The sequence below is a fragment of the Ranitomeya variabilis genome, chromosome 5 (genome assembly GCF_051348905.1).
Source record: "Ranitomeya variabilis isolate aRanVar5 chromosome 5, aRanVar5.hap1, whole genome shotgun sequence".
Classification (NCBI taxonomy): domain Eukaryota; kingdom Metazoa; phylum Chordata; class Amphibia; order Anura; family Dendrobatidae; genus Ranitomeya; species Ranitomeya variabilis.
In genome coordinates, this window is record NC_135236.1 from 536,340,995 (window position 1) to 536,361,232 (window position 20,238).

The following is a 20,238-nucleotide window of genomic DNA, read 5'->3' on the forward strand; positions in this document are numbered from 1 at the left end:
ATTGTAGCCTCAGTTTCCTGTTCTTAGCTGAAAGGAGTGGTACCCGGTGTGGTCTTCTGCTGCTGTAGCCCATCTGCCTCAAAGTTCGACGCACTGTGCGTTCAGAGATGCTCTTAGGCCTACCTTGGTTGTAACGGGTGGCGATTTGAGTCACTGTTGCCTTTCTATCAGCTCGAACCAGTCTGCCCATTCTCCTCTGACCTCTGGCATCAACAAGGCATTTCCGCCCACAGAACTGCCACTCACTGGATTTTTTTTCTTTTTCGGACCATTCTCTGTAAACCCTAGAGATGGTTGTGCGTGAAAATCCCAGTAGATCAGCAGTTTCTGAAATACTCAGACCAGCCCTTCTGGCACTAACAACCATGCCACATTCAAAGGCACTCAAATCACCTTTCTTCCCCATACTGATGCTCGGTTTGAACTGCAGGAGATTGTCTTGACCATGTCTACATGCCTAAATGCACTGAGTTGCCGCCATGTGATTGGCTGATTAGAAATTAAGTGTTAACAAGAAGTTGGACAGGTGTACCTAATAAAGTGGCCAGTGAGTGTATATATATATATATATATATATATATATGTCATTGAGACACATATATATATATATTCTGTGTTTATATTTAATTCAGTGCGATATCTGTGAAAAGCCGGTAATTCAATTGTCGGCTTTTCATTTCTCCTTCACAATCCCCACATGATATGAGACATGGTTTACATACAGTAAACCATCTCATATCCCCCTTTTTTTTTGCATATTCCACACTACTAATGTTAGTAGTGTGTATGTGCAAAATTTGGGCGCTGTAGCTTGTAAAATAAAGGGTTAAATGGCGGAAAAAATTGGCGTGGGCTCCCGCGCAATTTTCTCCGCCAGAGTGGTAAAGCCAGTGACTGAGGGCAGATATTAATAGCCTAGAGAGGGTCCACGGTTATTGGCCCCCCCCTGGCTACAAACATCTGCCCCCAGCCACCCCAGAAAAGGCACATCTGGAAGATGCGCCTATTCTGGCACTTGGCCACTCTCTTCCCACTCCCGTGTAGTGGTGGGATATGGGGTAATGAAGGGTTAATGTCACCTTGCTATTGTAAGATGACATCAAGCCAGATTAATAATGGAGAGGCGTCAATTATGACACCTATCCATTATTAATCCAATTGTCTGAAAGGGTTAAAAAAACCCCACACACATTATTAAAAAGTATTTTAATGAAATAAACACACAGGTTGTTTTAATATTTTATTGCTCTCTCAATCCATCTCAAGACCCTCGCTTGGCAAAATAATAAACCCACAATATACATACCCTCTGATGAACCGTCACGTCCCACGAGGTAATCCATCTGAAGGGGTTAAAATATTTTACAAGCAGGAGCCCTGCTAATGCAGCTGTGCTCGTGCTTGTAAGCCCCAGCGAATGAAGGAAATGTAGGTCAATGACCTATAGTTACCTTCAGTCGCGGTGAGGCGCCCTCTGCTGGATGTCCTCATGAACTGCAGCCTGGGAACTTTTTCCCACGCTCGAGCTCATATGAGGCGAACGGCCATGCGCTAGTATCAGCTTACGTTATGAGCTTTGCTATTTGGTGGTCATGTCTGCTTCTGGTCAGGTTCAGCTGAAATAAGCCCCTAGAATACCGGCACCTCCGGTGAGGAATTTTGTTTGTTTGAATTCAGGGCAGGCGTATAGCCACTAGAATTCCGGCTCCACCGGAGAGGAGTTGTGTGTGTGCTAAGCTGACTGCATGACCACTAATTGCTTTCTGCTCTGTTAGCTAGCTGTGATCCTCTGTGAGGTTAACAGGGCACATCATTTTCCTATCTAGGAGACTCTGTGAAGTAACATGGCGATCATGTGGTGCAGAGTGCTCCGCTGTTCCTGAGCACTCTGAAATAGGTCTTTTTAGGACCTCAAGTCACCTATGATACGGAGCTCCAACTGTTGGCATGACTCAGGGCTCGTCCTTGGTCAGCCATTTTGCTGTCCACTTTCACACCTTAGCATCTGAGCTGGAGTGGTCATATAAAGCACTTATCCCTGTATTTTGGAGGGGGATGGCTGACCATGTCAAGGACGCTTTGGCCACTAGGGAGATTCCCACTACACTGGAGGAGCTAATAGCTATATCCACTCGTATTGACCTCCGTTTTAATGAGCGGAGGTTACCGCGAGCCCAGTGTAGGCAGAGGTTTCGGCTGGCTTCCACCTTTGCCAAACCTTTGGAATCTCCGGTCCAGGCACGTGCGCCACATGAGGCCATGGAGAATTAAAGGAAGTAGGTAGTGATGAGGCATTAAATAAATATAAAAAAATAAATAAATTCTGTAAAAAGCAAAAATTGAGACAGAGAGACTCATTGCCAGAGAGAGTAAAAATAATCCCAAAATATTTTTTAACTACATAAATAGTAAGAAACTAAAAAATGATAGTGTTGGCCCCCTTAAAAATAGTCTGGGTGAAATGGTGGATGAGGATGAGGAAAAAGCCAATATGCTAAATGACTTTTTTTCATCAGTATTTACAAAAGAAAATCCCATGGCAGACAATATGATCAGTGATAACAAAAATTCCCCATTAAGTGTCACCTGCTTAACCCAGCAGGAAGTATGGCGGCGTCTAAAAATCACTAAAATTGACAAATCTATGGGCCCGAATGGGATACACCCCCGAGTACTGCAGGAATTAAGTACAGTCATTGATAGACCATTATTTTTAATCTTTAAAGAGTCCATAATAACAGGGTCTGTACCACAGGACTGGCGTATAGCAAATGTGGTGCCAATATTCAAAAAGGGGACAAAAACTGAACTCGGTAATTATAGGCCAGTAAGCTTAACCTCTACTGTGGGTAAAATCCTGGATGGCATTCTAAAGGATGCTATACTGGAGTATCTGAAGAGGAATAACCTCATGACCCAGTATCAACATGGGTTTACTAGGGACCGTTCATGTCAGACTAATTTGATCAGCTTCTATGAAGAGGTAAGTTCCGGACTGGACCAAGGGAACCCAGTAGATGTAGTGTATATGGACTTTTCAAAAGCTTTTGATATGGTGCCACATAAAAGGTTGATACATAAAAAGAGAATAATGGGGATAGGGAAAATATGTGCAAGCGGTTGAGAACTGGCTCAGGGATAGGAAACAAAGGGTGGTTATTAATGGAGCACACTCGGACTGGGTTGCGGTTAGCAGTGGGGGACCACAGGGGTCAGTATTGGGCCCTCTTCTTTTAAACATATTTATTAATGACCTTGTAGGGGGCATTCAAAGTAGAATTTCAATATTTGCAGATGACACTAAACTCTGCAGGGTAATCAATACAGGGGAGGACAATTTTATATTACAGGATGATTTATGTAAACTAGAAGCTTGGGCTGATAAATGGCAAATGAGCTTTAATGGGGAAAAATGTAAGGTCGTGCACTTGGGTAGAAGTAATAAGATGTATAACTATGTGCTTAATTCTAAAACTCTGGGCAAAACTGTCAATGAAAAAGACCTGGGTGTATGGGTGGATGACAAACTCATATTCAGTGGCCAGTGTCAGGCAGCTGCTACAAAGGCAAATAAAATAATGGGATGCATTAAAAGAGGCATAGATGCTCATGAGGAGAACATAATTTTACCTCTATACAAGTCACTAGTTCGACCACACTTAGAATACTGTGCACAGTTCTGGTCTCCGGTGTATAAGAAAGACATAGCTGAACTAGAGCGGGTGCAGAGAAGAGCGACCAAGGTTATTAGAGGACTGGGGGTCTGCAATACCAAGATAGATTATTACACTTGGGGCTATTTAGTTTGGAAAAATGAAGACTAAGGGGTGATCTTATTTTAATGTATAAATATATGAGGGGACAGTACAAAGACCTTTCTGATGATCTTTTTAATCATAGACCTGAGACCGGGACAAGGGGGCATCCTCTACGTCTGGAGGAAAGAAGGTTTAAGCATAATAACAGACGCGGATTCTTTACTGTAAGAGCAGTGAGACTATGGAACTCTCTGCCGTATGATGTTGAAATGAGTGATTTGTTACTTAAATTTAAGAGGGGACTGGATGCCTTTCTGGAAAAGTATAATGTCACAGGGTATATACACTAGATTCCTTGATAGGGCGTTGATCCAGGGAATTAGTCTGATTGCCGTATGTGGAGTCGGGAAGGAATTTTTTTTTCCCCAATGTGGAGCTTACTCTTTGCCACATGGTTTTTTTTTGCCTTCCTCTGGATCAACATGTTAGGGCATGTTAGTGGTAGTAGGTGGAGGTACACTAGACAGAACAACGTTTGCCTCCAAATTGTCCTTTAACAGGACAATTACTTTTGGCTCATCCACTCATTCGGTAGAGCTTTGCGTGGATTCCAGGGCGGAGGACAATTTTATGTCTTCTGCCTTCGCCCAACAACATGCAATACCCCTGGTGATGCTTGCTCAACCTGTAACCGTATGAGTGGTAAATGGGTCGACACTGCCCTCACAGATAGCACATCAGACTATCGCTTTTTCTCTATCCATGTTGCCATCTCATCAGGTGATTTTATCTCTGCTCGTTATTCAAAAGGGAATTGATGAGGTCCTGTTGGGGATACCTTGGCTACAGTACCACTCTCCACATATTGAGTGGTCCACAGACAGAATTTTGGGATGGAGTGAATCTTGTGGGGGTAGATGTCAGAGGGAATGCGTTCAGGTTGCTACTACTGAGGTACCCACAGATCTTTCCTCTCTCCCCAAGCAATATTGGCCCTATTCGGACGTGTTCTCCAAAAGGGTTGCGGAGACCCTTCCGCCTCACCACCCCTATGACTGTTCTATTGACCTCTTGCCTGGTGCTGAGCCTCCCTGGGGTCAAGTCTATGCGTTATCTCTCCCGGAGATGGAGGCAATGTCACAGTACATCTAGGAGAATCTGGCAAGAGGATTCATTAGGAAGTCAGTGTCACCTGCAGGGGCTGGGCTCGTCTTCGTGCAGAAGAAGAACGGGGAACTACGTCCATGCATAGACTACAGAGGTCTTAACACCATCACCGTTAAGAATAAGTATCCTCTGCCGCTGATATCTGAGCTCTTTGATAGGCTTCTGGGAGCAAGGGTATTTACTAAACTAGATCTGCGGGGTGCTTACAACCTGGTTTGCATCCGCGAGTGGGACAAATTGAAGACGGCTTTTAACACCAGGGATGGGAACTATGAATATCTAGTGATGCCCTTTGGGCTCTGTAATGCCCCAGCCGTTTTCCAAGACTTTGTTAATAATTTCTTCCGGGATATGCTCTCCACCTCGGTCGTAGTCTATCTGGATGTTATTCTCATCTACTTTCCAGATATTGACTCCCACCGGAGAAATGCTTGCAGAGTCTTCAACCTCTTACAGGCAAATTCCCTCTATGCCAAGTTGGAGAAATGTGTGTTTGAGCAGGAGTCCTTACCTTTCCTGGGCTATATCATCTCTGCCCAGGGATTGGCCATGGATCCTGCCAAACTACAGGCTGTGATGGACTGGCAAGAACCCCAGCACAGCGCTTTATGGGGTTCATTAACTATTATCGCCAGTTCATCCCTCATTTCTCAACTTTGGTAGCTCCCTTGGTAGCCCTCACCAAGAAGGGAGCAAATCCGAAATTGTGGTCTGAGGAGGTCTCCAAGGCCTTCACTTCTATTAAGTCTCTAAGTGTTTTCGGGGGATTACTATCACAGGGAGGACGCTCCCATTTGCTTCAGGCTTCCTGGTCTGGCAGACGGGACACCGCCAGACAAGTACTACTTCACACAGAGGACGTCACTACGTTGTGTAAGTGCCGTTCAGCGCGGCAACCTCTTTCACATTTATTTACTTGTTGTTAGTTCTACACACCCCACTAACTGGTTTGCCTGCTGCTTTTCTGTGCATAGGTGTTTAGCGCCGGGTGTTTTTTAGTAACGTGTTTGTTTTATTAGGGGGTGGATAAGTACCATCACAGGCAGCTTTGCACATGGCTACCTCCTGTTTATGGAGGGATAGGGACCATCGGTTAAATTTGATTAAGGAGCATACCACCCAGGCTCAGATTTTAGATACGGATCTTGACAAAGGCAAAAGTCTCCTAAGGTCCCTAGAGAAATTGCTCTATAGTGAAATGAGGGATCTTTGGGAGATTGCCTCTTTAGAAAGATATCTTGAAGTTAATAAGGTCCCTAAAGGTCTAAGATTCTGTAGACCCCTAACAGGAGACTTTGGGAACCCTTTCATACAACAGGAATGGGAAGATATGTTTTTTAACTTCTCAAAGAGGGCAGTCCAATTTATTATCGATAAACGGAAGATTAATGTAAAACATGTGGGTAATGAGATAACGGGGCAACTAGAACTGCTTAAAAGTTTTGACCATATATCAGAAATACAAGATCTTGCTATGAATATTACTAAGAGATTACAAGAAAAAGAGAGGGATATTAGAATGAAAAAATTGAGGAAATTCATAAGGGATGAAGTCAATATCCAAGGACACACTGAATTTATGCAGATGACCATCCCGGATCAAACTTGTAAGGATTCTGATTTTGTGATAATAGATGAGTATATGGGAGACTCACCCTCCACTCCTCTTAATGTGTCGGAAGTCTTTTCTACATATACAGATTCTAACTCTACCCAGTACACCCCCATTCCCCATAGAAGACAGTGCTCACAAGAGTTAACCCCAGGGGTAATATTGGAGAATGGAAGATATGGGGATCCTCGGGATGAGATCCAGACGATCACCTCGGGGATCAATGCTAATACTACCACAAGGGCGGATATCCATGTTGAAAATAGGTACACGGAATTGGCATCAATTACTGAAGACCCAGGTACTCCGGATGTGGAGGTTACGCCGGCACCAGTCTTCAGGAGACAAACACAGAGAAATAGTAGACCCGCCTCTAAGGATGATATACAGCCTAAAAAGAATGATAAAGGCAACTATTTACCCATTTTGGGAGCATCTAGGAATGTTAACACTACTAGGAATTACAACAAGGGGACAGTCCCTAAGAAAGGAGGGAATATAAAGACCAACCAAATTGGGCAGCAAAATTTTTTTCGGGTCCGAGGTACAAAACCAAACGTGGGAAGAGAGGGGGGAGGAAATTCACCAAAAAGAAAAATATAAGGGAAGATAAACAAACACAGAAAATTTTCAATCTAAGCTCACATATCCTAACGGATAGTGAGAAATCACTTCTCCAGAAAGGGTTGAAATTTGCTCCCACTACAGGAACTAGCCCCTTCAACTTGTATGTTTGTGTGAAAAAATTTCTGCGTAATCTGGCCCTTAAAAAGTATTTTTTTAAAAAAGAAATGGCAGGATCCAACCACACTCTACAAGTTAATGATGGTTTTGTACACACTCAATTAGCCAACCCATCCACTTTCAACCCCGTCAGTGAGTACTCTCAGGCATTTCACACTTTTGAAACCTTGGTCACTTCAGAAATAAGGAAAATGAACAAAAGGAACCCTAGATACAGGCGATATAATCTCACTAGAAAAGAAAAAAATGCTCTTCTGGAGCTCCAGGAGAACAATGATATTGTAGTCCGAAACGCAGATAAAGGGGGAAGCATTGTTGTCATGGACAGGAGTAAATACCACGAGGAATCTTTGAGATTACTAAGTGACGAAGTAACGTATAAGAAACTATTAGGGGACCCCACCCCCCGTTTTGTAAAAAAACTGGGCCTCCTAGCCAACAAAGGGAAAACTGTAGGGATTCTAAATAAAAAGGAATATCAATTTATTTACAATAAAACACCTAGCTTAGCGATATTCTACCATATACCTAAGATGCATAAAGATTCCGAATGCCCCCCCGGGAGACCAATCGTGTCAGGTATCAACTGCTTGACCGCAAACCTCTCAGAATATGTGGACACACAGTTACAAAAGTGTGTTCCATTTCTCCCGGCATACTTGAAGGATACTCAGGACACTATTAGGGCCTTGGAGACTATAAAATGGTCTGATAAGTATGTAATAGGCACCTTGGACATCAAATCTCTGTATACTGTGATTGACCAGGTAAAAGGATGTGAATCCGCTGAATATTTTTTGAGTAAATCCCAACTGTATAATTCTACACAAGTGGCATTTATTGTGGAAAGCATGCACTTCATCCTTGAACACAACTATTTTGTGTATGATAACCAATTTTATGTACAAACATGGGGAACAGCTATGGGGACAAAATTTGCCCCCAGCTACGCTAATCTGTACGTTGGGAAGTGGGAGGAGTCCCATATTTTTCAGAATGGATCCTTACGGAAGGGTTTGATCATGTGGCGTCGTTATATTGACGACATCCTCTTTATCTGGGAAGGGTCCCGGCAGTTGTTGGAAGAATTTGTGGGGGGTCTTAACAAGAATCCTTATGGTTTGGAGTTTTCCGGGATTTGTAGCAAAGTAGAGGTTAATTTTTTGGACCTTAATATTTTTGTTGAAAACAATGCCCTATACACGAGATGTTACCATAAGGAAGTAGATTGCAATAGTTGTATCCAAATGGACAGTTGTCATCTCCCGGCCTGGCTCCGCAATATACCTAAGAGCCAATTTTTGCGTATTAGGCGGAATTGTACCAGAGATGTGGATTTCGAGGCCGAATCTAGCATCCTACAGAAACATTTTCTGGAAAAAGGATATGACCTTTCCTCTCTTGAGCAAGAAAGCCAGCAAGCTAAAAATATCCCAAGGTCCCATCTAATCCATGGAATTAAGGAACGTCAGGGAAGGTTGTCAGTGATACAAGAAATTGGAAGGATCCCTTTAATCACCCAGTATCATGACAATAATGGCAGGTTTTCGAAAATTGTCAATAAATATTGGCCAATTTTGCGAAAAGACAAGGTAGTGGGAGAATTTTTATCAGTAAAACCTAAATTTGTCTATCGCAAAGTAAGAAATATCGGAAATCTTTTGGCACCAACAATGAAAACAGGGTTTAATATGAGTGGAGCCCCCAAGAGGAAAAAGAATTTGAACACTGAAGAAGGTGGTTTTATGCAGTGTGGTAGGTGCCCGTGCTGTGTACACATAAAACGCCCATTGGTGGTGCAGAAATCGTTTTGGGATTCGGATAAGACCAGGGAATTTTTCCTAAAAGAAAAAATCTCATGCCATACCAGGGGGGTTATATATATAATTAAATGCCCCTGTGAAAAAACATATGTGGGACGTACAAAGAGACGACTAAGAGATAGAATTAAGGAACATTTGGATGGTATTAGAAAGGGATCAGTAGTGCACCCCCTGTCGCGACATTTTGTCGAAAGACATGGGGGTTCAATAAAGGGGTTTTCATTTTGTGGTATCCAAATGGTCCGAGAAAATCCGAGAGAGGGGGGGATTTTATTAAAAATATGTCCCGCATAGAATCCAAATGGATTTTTACACTAGACACTTTGGCCCCCAAAGGACTGAACCAGGAAATTGAGCTTTATGCACTATGATGCCTGTTGTGGTCTTTTATATGGGGTATACCTCTGCGCCCTTTGGATATATATTTCTCATTGTGTTTTTTTATATGCTTTTAAGCTATAGAGGTCAGATTTTCCATATAGCCATGCATGGTTCCTGAGTAGTATTTATATATGATGATGAACTTTTTCTTAAATTTCATTCTTTTAAAAGAAAGATTTTTTATTCATTTTTTATTCAATATTTTTTTTTTAAAAAAAGGGGGGTTTGTTCTTGTGTTTTTATCTGCGCCTTGCAGCGCACACCTTCGATCAAATTTTTTGATCAATTTCTTACATCAGTTTTTAACATGAATTTAATAAAGATTGAGTTTTATAAGAATGGGGTATGTTCTTATATATATATTTATTTTTCGCTTAGGGATATGGATGTTACTATGATTTTCTGAGGCACACAGGTTTAGGAACAGTAAAGAGCACTTGCTAGTTGACAATGGGCTTAATTAAGTATATAACATCTGGCGAAAAGTGTCCTGCAATGTCAGGATAGGAGGCTACAGGAGCGTGGTTGGATATATAAGGACAACAACTTTGCGGGCGCTACACCTTGAGAAAGAGGGACGTTGCCCTCGAAACGCGTCGGGATTGGCCCCTTGCTTACGTCCGTCAGGTACGGACGGGTGACGTCACCAGTTTCACCACGCCCCCCGCTCACCTCGCGACGCTGTCGGCGGCGCCATCGGCCGTGGCTCCACGCTGACACACAGCGTCGCAGTTTGTGTTTTCGGGGGATTACTATCACAGGGAGGACGCTCCCATTTGCTTCAGGCTTCCTGGTCTGGCAGACGGGACACCGCCAGACAAGTACTACTTCACACAGAGGACGTCACTACGTTGTGTAAGTGCCGTTCAGCGCGGCAACCTCTTTCACATTTATTTACTTGTTGTTAGTTCTACACACCCCACTAACTGGTTTGCCTGCTGCTTTTCTGTGCATAGGTGTTTAGCGCCGGGTGTTTTTTAGTAACGTGTTTGTTTTATTAGGGGGTGGATAAGTACCATCACAGGCAGCTTTGCACATGGCTACCTCCTGTTTATGGAGGGATAGGGACCATCGGTTAAATTTGATTAAGGAGCATACCACCCAGGCTCAGATTTTAGATACGGATCTTGACAAAGGCAAAAGTCTCCTAAGGTCCCTAGAGAAATTGCTCTATAGTGAAATGAGGGATCTTTGGGAGATTGCCTCTTTAGAAAGATATCTTGAAGTTAATAAGGTCCCTAAAGGTCTAAGATTCTGTAGACCCCTAACAGGAGACTTTGGGAACCCTTTCATACAACAGGAATGGGAAGATATGTTTTTTAACTTCTCAAAGAGGGCAGTCCAATTTATTATCGATAAACGGAAGATTAATGTACAACATGTGGGTAATGAGATAACGGGGCAACTAGAACTGCTTAAAAGTTCTGACCATATATCAGAAATACAAGATCTTGCTATGAATATTACTAAGAGATTACAAGAAAAAGAGAGGGATATTAGAATGAAAAAATTGAGGAAATTCATAAGGGATGAAGTCAATATCCAAGGACACACTGAATTTATGCAGATGACCATCCCGGATCAAACTTGTAAGGATTCTGATTTTGTGATAATAGATGAGTATATGGGAGACTCACCCTCCACTCCTCTTAATGTGTCGGAAGTCTTTTCTACATATACAGATTCTAACTCTACCCAGTACACCCCCATTCCCCATAGAAGACAGTGCTCACAAGAGTTAACCCCAGGGCTAATATTGGAGAATGGAAGATATGGGGATCCTCGGGATGAGATCCAGACGATCACCTCGGGGATCAATGCTAATACTACCACAAGGGCGGATATCCATGTTGAAAATAGGTACACGGAATTGGCATCAATTACTGAAGACCCAGGTACTCCGGATGTGGAGGTTACGCCGGCACCAGTCTTCAGGAGACAAACACAGAGAAATAGTAGACCCGCCTCTAAGGATGATATACAGCCTAAAAAGAATGATAAAGGCAACTATTTACCCATTTTGGGAGCATCTAGGAATGTTAACACTACTAGGAATTACAACAAGGGGACAGTCCCTAAGAAAGGAGGGAATATAAAGACCAACCAAATTGGGCAGCAAAATTTTTTTCGGGTCCGAGGTACAAAACCAAACGTGGGAAGAGAGGGGGGAGGAAATTCACCAAAAAGAAAAATATAAGGGAAGATAAACAAACACAGAAAATTTTCAATCTAAGCTCACATATCCTAACGGATAGTGAGAAATCACTTCTCCAGAAAGGGTTGAAATTTGCTCCCACTACAGGAACTAGCCCCTTCAACTTGTATGTTTGTGTGAAAAAATTTCTGCGTAATCTGGCCCTTAAAAAGTATTTTTTTAAAAAAGAAATGGCAGGATCCAACCACACTCTACAAGTTAATGATGGTTTTGTACACACTCAATTAGCCAACCCATCCACTTTCAACCCCGTCAGTGAGTACTCTCAGGCATTTCACACTTTTGAAACCTTGGTCACTTCAGAAATAAGGAAAATGAACAAAAGGAACCCTAGATACAGGCGATATAATCTCACTAGAAAAGAAAAAAATGCTCTTCTGGAGCTCCAGGAGAACAATGATATTGTAGTCCGAAACGCAGATAAAGGGGGAAGCATTGTTGTCATGGACAGGAGTAAATACCACGAGGAATCTTTGAGATTACTAAGTGACGAAGTAACGTATAAGAAACTATTAGGGGACCCCACCCCCCGTTTTGTAAAAAAACTGGGCCTCCTAGCCAACAAAGGGAAAACTGTAGGGATTCTAAATAAAAAGGAATATCAATTTATTTACAATAAAACACCTAGCTTAGCGATATTCTACCATATACCTAAGATGCATAAAGATTCCGAATGCCCCCCCGGGAGACCAATCGTGTCAGGTATCAACTGCTTGACCGCAAACCTCTCAGAATATGTGGACACACAGTTACAAAAGTGTGTTCCATTTCTCCCGGCATACTTGAAGGATACTCAGGACACTATTAGGGCCTTGGAGACTATAAAATGGTCTGATAAGTATGTAATAGGCACCTTGGACATCAAATCTCTGTATACTGTGATTGACCAGGTAAAAGGATGTGAATCCGCTGAATATTTTTTGAGTAAATCCCAACTGTATAATTCTACACAAGTGGCATTTATTGTGGAAAGCATGCACTTCATCCTTGAACACAACTATTTTGTGTATGATAACCAATTTTATGTACAAACATGGGGAACAGCTATGGGGACAAAATTTGCCCCCAGCTACGCTAATCTGTACGTTGGGAAGTGGGAGGAGTCCCATATTTTTCAGAATGGATCCTTACGGAAGGGTTTGATCATGTGGCGTCGTTATATTGACGACATCCTCTTTATCTGGGAAGGGTCCCGGCAGTTGTTGGAAGAATTTGTGGGGGGTCTTAACAAGAATCCTTATGGTTTGGAGTTTTCCGGGATTTGTAGCGAAGTAGAGGTTAATTTTTTGGACCTTAATATTTTTGTTGAAAACAATGCCCTATACACGAGATGTTACCATAAGGAAGTAGATTGCAATAGTTATATCCAAATGGACAGTTGTCATCTCCCGGCCTGGCTCCGCAATATACCTAAGAGCCAATTTTTGCGTATTAGGCGGAATTGTACCAGAGATGTGGATTTCGAGGCCGAATCTAGCATCCTACAGAAACATTTTCTGGAAAAAGGATATGACCTTTCCTCTCTTGAGCAAGAAAGCCAGCAAGCTAAAAATATCCCAAGGTCCCATCTAATCCATGGAATTAAGGAACGTCAGGGAAGGTTGTCAGTGATACAAGAAATTGGAAGGATCCCTTTAATCACCCAGTATCATGACAATAATGGCAGGTTTTCGAAAATTGTCAATAAATATTGGCCAATTTTGCGAAAAGACAAGGTAGTGGGAGAATTTTTATCAGTAAAACCTAAATTTGTCTATCGCAAAGTAAGAAATATCGGAAATCTTTTGGCACCAACAATGAAAACAGGGTTTAATATGAGTGGAGCCCCCAAGAGGAAAAAGAATTTGAACACTGAAGAAGGTGGTTTTATGCAGTGTGGTAGGTGCCCGTGCTGTGTACACATAAAACGCCCATTGGTGGTGCAGAAATCGTTTTGGGATTCGGATAAGACCAGGGAATTTTTCCTAAAAGAAAAAATCTCATGCCATACCAGGGGGGTTATATATATAATTAAATGCCCCTGTGAAAAAACATATGTGGGACGTACAAAGAGACGACTAAGAGATAGAATTAAGGAACATTTGGATGGTATTAGAAAGGGATCAGTAGTGCACCCCCTGTCGCGACATTTTGTCGAAAGACATGGGGGTTCAATAAAGGGGTTTTCATTTTGTGGTATCCAAATGGTCCGAGAAAATCCGAGAGAGGGGGGGATTTTATTAAAAATATGTCCCGCATAGAATCCAAATGGATTTTTACACTAGACACTTTGGCCCCCAAAGGACTGAACCAGGAAATTGAGCTTTATGCACTATGATGCCTGTTGTGGTCTTTTATATGGGGTATACCTCTGCGCCCTTTGGATATATATTTCTCATTGTGTTTTTTTATATGCTTTTAAGCTATAGAGGTCAGATTTTCCATATAGCCATGCATGGTTCCTGAGTAGTATTTATATATGATGATGAACTTTTTCTTAAATTTCATTCTTTTAAAAGAAAGATTTTTTATTCATTTTTTATTCAATATTTTTTTTAAAAAAAGGGGGGTTTGTTCTTGTGTTTTTATCTGCGCCTTGCAGCGCACACCTTCGATCAAATTTTTTGATCAATTTCTTACATCAGTTTTTAACATGAATTTAATAAAGATTGAGTTTTATAAGAATGGGGTATGTTCTTATATATATATTTATTTTTCGCTTAGGGATATGGATGTTACTATGATTTTCTGAGGCACACAGGTTTAGGAACAGTAAAGAGCACTTGCTAGTTGACAATGGGCTTAATTAAGTATATAACATCTGGCGAAAAGTGTCCTGCAATGTCAGGATAGGAGGCTACAGGAGCGTGGTTGGATATATAAGGACAACAACTTTGCGGGCGCTACACCTTGAGAAAGAGGGACGTTGCCCTCGAAACGCGTCGGGATTGGCCCCTTGCTTACGTCCGTCAGGTACGGACGGGTGACGTCACCAGTTTCACCACGCCCCCCGCTCACCTCGCGACGCTGTCGGCGGCGCCATCGGCCGTGGCTCCACGCTGACACACAGCGTCGCAGTTTGTGTTTTCGGGGGATTACTATCACAGGGAGGACGCTCCCATTTGCTTCAGGCTTCCTGGTCTGGCAGACGGGACACCGCCAGACAAGTACTACTTCACACAGAGGACGTCACTACGTTGTGTAAGTGCCGTTCAGCGCGGCAACCTCTTTCACATCTATTAAGTCTCATTTTGCTAGCGCTCCCATCCTACATCGCCCCGATGCAGATAATCCGTTTATAATGGAGGTGGATGCCTCTTCCGTTGGTGCTGGAGCAGTCCTCTTCCAAAAGGATGTCAAGGTTGGAAGCATCCTTGCTTCTTCTTTTCCAAGACCTTCACACCAGCAGAGAAGAATTATTCCATTGGGGACAGGGAGTTGCTAGCAATGATGTTGGCTTTCTCAGAATGGAGACATCTTTTGGAGTGGGCTTGCTTTCCCTTCCAAGTATTCACAGACCACAAAAATTTGGTCTACTTACAGACAGCCCAGCGGCTAAATTCTCTCCAGGCCAGATGGTCCTTGTTCTTCTCCCGATTCCATTTCACCCTCCACTTTCGCTCTGAGGAAAAGAACATTTGTGATCTCGCTCCGTTGTATCATCTGAGGAGGAGGAAGAGGAGCCTCGGCTTATTGTACCTTCTGAGAGCCTGAGAACCATGGCTTCAGTTTTGCTAGAGTCTGTGCACCCGGGCAAGACCTTTGTACCATCACATCTGCGACCGGAGGTTCTCACTTGGGCTCACTCGTCCAGTTTGGGTGGACACTTTGGGACCAAAAGGACGTCTGAGCTTCTGGCGAGGACTTACTGGTGGCCATATATGGCTTGTGACATCGGAGACTATATTTGGGCATGTGTCTCCTGTGCCAAGAATAAGTCCCCTTGACAACGGCCATCTGGGTTGCTTTACTCCCTGCTGGTGGCAGACAGGCCCTGGGAGATGGTCGGGATGATTTTGTGGTGGGCTTACCCAAGTCTCGTAGCTGCACCATTATTTGGGTGATCACCGACCATTTTTCCAAAATGGTGCACTTGGTGCCTCTTCCATGGCTACCTTCTGCACGGCCTCTGGCAGCATTGTTTATTAAACATATCTTTCGCTAACACGGTATGCCGGACAAAACTGTCAGTGACCGGGGTCCCCAGTTTTTGTCTTGGTTCTGGAGAGAGCTTTGTCGTCTACTCAGCATTGAGTTGAATCTCTCTTCAGCATATCATCCCGAGACGAATGGCTTGGTAGAGAGGGCCAACCAGACCCTGGTCACATATCTGCAACATTTTGTTTCTGCTAGGCAGGATGACTGGGCATCCTTGCTACCGTGGGCGTAGTTTGTGCTTAACAACGCCGTAGCTGACTCCATGTCAGGACTCTGAACCTTTTTATTACCTTTTATGCATTACTGCCCTTTTTCAAGATGGCGTCTTTGGTCTCATGTGCACTTGTCTTTCTGCTATAAAACTCCACCCCAGCCTTCAGTCTGTGCTAGAGTATTCTGCTTTGCATCCAGCTCCTGATTACTCCCTGGCATTGCACCTGCACCTGCTCCTGTGAACCTGTGTTGGAGATCCTGCCACTCTGCTCTGAGTTCCTGCTGCATACACCAGTGTTCAGTAATCCTCCTTCATCTGCTGCTCATGGTACTTCCATCTGCATTTGCTGGACATGTTAGCTGTTTGCTGCTCTGCAAAACCTGAGACTATTAATCAGGCCTCCCTGGTTGAGCTAAGTTATGATTTGAACTTCCTTATAAGCATATCGATCTGTGTCTGGACTAAAGACAAGGATTTATTCGTGTCAAGTTTCCTCAAGAATAACTGCTTCATAGACTTTCTGTTTGTTTGCATCTACCTCTGAAGTTTCCTATTGACTGCTAAGCTGCATTTATTATTTGCACCAAGTGTAGTGGACTTGAGTTTCTCTCTGCACCTGTTTGAATCACCGTGTGATGATATAAACTTTACCACTTATAAAAATGTGTCCTGTTGTCTTGTTCCACGCAAAGAGTCTCCTGAATTACCCCCTATAATTATTACACTCCACTGGTCAGACTCCATTCCTCCTTTATTATGGCCAGCATCTGCGGGTTCCTGTGCCTATCCCCGTGTCTTCCGCTGACTCCAGGGTGGTAGACTGGGCCGTGGAGGCACGGGACATTTGGGACCGCACTCAGGATGCCATCCGGGCCTCCAAGGAGAGAATGAGGTCCACCACAGATGCTCATCGGTGCCCTGCTCCGACCTTTGCTCCTGGGGACTTAGTGTGGCTCTCCACTAATAACATCTGGCTGCGAGTTGAGTCCACTAAGTTTGCACCTCGCTACTTGGGTTCCTTCAAGGTTCTCGAACAGGTTAACCCTGTGGTCTATCGTCTGGCCCTTCCTCCATGCCTAGGTATCATCAATACCTTTCATGTGTCCCTCTTAAAGCCCGTACACATGTCCCGGTTTTCCAAGTCATCAGCCGGGACATCGGGTTAGTCTACGGACGATTACGAGGTGAATGCTATTTTGGGGTGCAAGGTGGTACGTGGCAAAAAATTTTATTTGGTGGACTGGAAGGGTTATGGTCCAGAGGACAGGTCCTGGGAGCCTGCTGAGCACATTCGAGCTCCCCAGCTCTTTGCTGCCTTCGTGCGTAGCGAGGTCTAAGGAGTGGGGGGCCCCAGGAGGGGGGGAAATGTTAGGTGTCGAGTTGGAGGTGTGTACTGTATCCATGTAGTGACTCAAAAATCCAGGTGTTAAATTGAGTCCTAGTGTCAACGAATTAAACATATTCATTAGTTTGTATTCCCAAAATTTTTCTTTCCCTGTGTTCCTTAAAATGACCTTTTAGTACTAAGACTTTTAAATCTGTCATACTGTGTCCAGGTCAAGAGAAATGTTTTCCCACAGGTGTGTCCATTTCATTCCTGATTGTGTGTCTGTGTAGATTCATCCTAGTTTGTAGTTTTTGCATGGTTTCCCCATTATAGATACCTCCATGGCACCTCCTACATTGTATCATGTACACCACATTGGAGGATGTACAAGAAAAGGAACCCATGAACTTATAGTCCTGATTTGTGTTTGGTACACAGACTGTACTTGTTGGTAATATGTGGGTACAAGTTTTGCATTTTTTATTGTTACAGGGGAATGTGCCAGTCACTGATGGTGATGAGAGGACACTTCTATCAAGGAGATTCCTTAAGTTAGGGGGCTGTTTGTAGGAGAGAAGTGGTAGTTCTGGGAATATGTCTTTCAATTTGTTATCTCTATGGAATATGGATTGGAGATCAGCACCAATTTTGCTTATGATGCTCATGTGGGGGTAGTATGTGACCACAAGAGTAACCCTGTTGTTATCCTCTCTCAGTTTGTAATCCAGGAGGCTGTTTCTTGGGATCCTTGTGGCCCTGTGGATCTGCTCCTATATTACCAGTGGATGGTATCCTTGTTACAGGAATGTATTTCTCAGTGATCGCAGCTGTAGTTCCCTGTCTTTGCTGTCTGAACAGATCCGAATATACCTCAGAGCTTGACTGTAGATGATCAGTGGCGTAACTACAAAGTTATGGGCCCCGGTGCGAACTTCCAAATGGGGCCCCCCCCTACCCCCCCCTACCCCCCCCACCTTCCCCCGCCCCCTACCCCACCCTACCCCCCCCACCTTCCCCCGCCCCCTACCCCACCCTACCCCCCCACCTTCCCCCGCCCCCTACCCCACCCCCTACCCCCCCACCTTCCCCCGCCCCGCTTCCCCTAGATACGCCTCGGACTGTTGCAGGAATCTCCTGCACTGCAACATGGTGTTGGGTGCGAGCACAGCCCACACAGTGGTATATCCAGCACAGCCCGCACAGTGGTATATCCAGCACAGCCCGCACAGTGGTATATCCAGCACAGACCGCACAGTGGTATATCCAGCACACACCGCACAGTGGTATATCCAGCACAGACCGCACAGTGGCATATCCAGCACAGACCGCACAGTGGTATATCCAGCACAGACCGCACAGTGGTATATCCAGCACAGCCCTCACAGTGGTATATCCAGCACAGCCCGCACAGGGGTATATACAGCACAGCCCGCACAGGGTTATATACAGCACAGCCAGCACAGGGGGTATATAGAGCACAGCCCTCACAGTGGTATATCCAGCACAGACCGCACAGTGGTATATCCAGCACAGACCGCACAGTGGTATATCCAGCACAGACCGCACAGTGGTATATCCAGCACAGCCCTCACAGTGGTATATCCAGCACAGACCGCACAGTGGTATATCCAGCACAGCCCGCACAGTGGTATATCCAGCACAGCCCGCACAGTGGTATATACAGCACAGCCCGCACAGGGGTATATACAGCACAGCCCGCACAGGGGTATATACAGCACAGCCCGCACAGGGGTATATACAGCACAGCCAGCACAGGGGGTATATACAGCACAGCCCTCACAGTGGTATATCCAGCACAGCCCGCACAGTGGTATATACAGCAGAGCCCGCACAGTGGTATATACAGCACAGCCCGCACAGTGGTATATACAGCACAGCCCGCACAGTGGTATATACAGCACAGCCCGCACAGTGGTATATACAGCAGAGCCCGCACAGTGGTATATACAGCACAGCCCGCACAGTGGTATATAGAGCACAGCCCGCAGTGGTATATAGAGCACAGCCCGCACAGTGGTATATAGAGCACAGCCCGCACAGTGGTATATAGAGCACAGCCCGCACAGTGGTATATACAGCAGAGCCCGCACAGGGATATATACAGCAGAGCCTGCACAGTGGTATATAGAGCACAGCCCGCACAGTGGTATATACAGCAGAGCCCGCACAGGGATATATAGAGCACAGCCCGCACAGTGGTATATCCAGCAGAGCCCGCACAGTGGTATATCCAGCAGAGCCCGCACAGTGGTATATACAGCACAGCCCGCACAGTGGTATATACAGCACAGCCCGCACAGTGGTATATACAGCACAGCCCGCACAGTGGTATATACAGCAGAGCCCGCACAGTGGTATATACAGCACAGCCCGCACAGTGGTATATAGAGCACAGCCCGCAGTGGTATATAGAGCACAGCCCGCAGTGGTATATAGAGCACAGCCCGCACAGTGGTATATAGAGCACAGCCCGCACAGTGGTATATACAGCAGAGCCCGCACAGGGATATATACAGCAGAGCCTGCACAGTGGTATATAGAGCACAGCCCGCACAGTGGTATATACAGCAGAGCCCGCACAGGGATATATAGAGCACAGCCCGCACAGTGGTATATCCAGCAGAGCCCGCACAGTGGTATATACAGCACAGCCCGCACAGTGGTATATACAGCACAGCCCGCACAGTGGTATATACAGCACAGCCCGCACAGTGGTATATACAGCAGAGCCCGCACAGTGGTATATACAGCACAGACCGCACAGTGGTATATAGAGCACAGCCTGCAGTGGTATATAGAGCACAGCCCGCACAGTGGTATATAGAGCACAGCCCGCACA